We start from the raw sequence: 768 nt of genomic DNA on the forward strand, positions 1-768 counted from the left end.
TTTCCTCGCCTTTTGATTCACTTCCTTCAAGGCTTCGCGTACTGGAACGAAGGGTGGTTCATGTTGTTTCGACGACTCACCAAGTTGAACTCGGCGATCTGTAGAATTCCATTTCTTCTTCATTTCAGCCCTATTTGCTCCGTTTTACGCCTAAGTGTCCATGCTTCTACTAAAATTTCAAATACCTGAAACTTCAGCATTTTAATCAGGTATTGAGATAAAACAAGCATTCAAGGACACTATTTCTATTAAAATAAATCCCTAAATGAGTCCAATTTGTGGACTCATCAACACCCCTAACTTAAACTTTTGCTTGTCCTCAAGCAAACTCAAGTTCAGCAGTTCAAATAGAGTGCCTCAAACAGTGCTACACATGACTAAATCATGAATGCACACAACAAGGCTCAATTTACTTATGCAAAGGATCACTTGTGTACTCAAAGATTCAAATTGTGACACACCATTACCAAAGATTCTCATGCTCGCAATACTTGGTACCTTTGCAAGTTCAAGCTCAACAAAAGTATCTAAATGGCCTCACGTAAAGAATGATTCCATATTCACACACAGATATGAGTCAATTTAAGATCAGGAATCAGATACAACTCTCACACTCAAAAGAGGAACACAATGCATTCTTTCACCCATAGGTTTGCCCTTATTTTCCAATTGACTTTCGATTCAGCTTACTCAAAATCAAAAAGGTCTTTCTAAGGTTGTAATGGGGCTGAGTGCAAAGGTATGATCATTTAGGCTCAGTGACTTTCA

This window comes from Solanum tuberosum, unplaced genomic scaffold, assembly GCF_000226075.1.
Source record: "Solanum tuberosum cultivar DM 1-3 516 R44 unplaced genomic scaffold, SolTub_3.0 scf00268, whole genome shotgun sequence".
In the NCBI taxonomy this organism is placed as follows: Eukaryota; Viridiplantae; Streptophyta; class Magnoliopsida; order Solanales; family Solanaceae; genus Solanum; species Solanum tuberosum.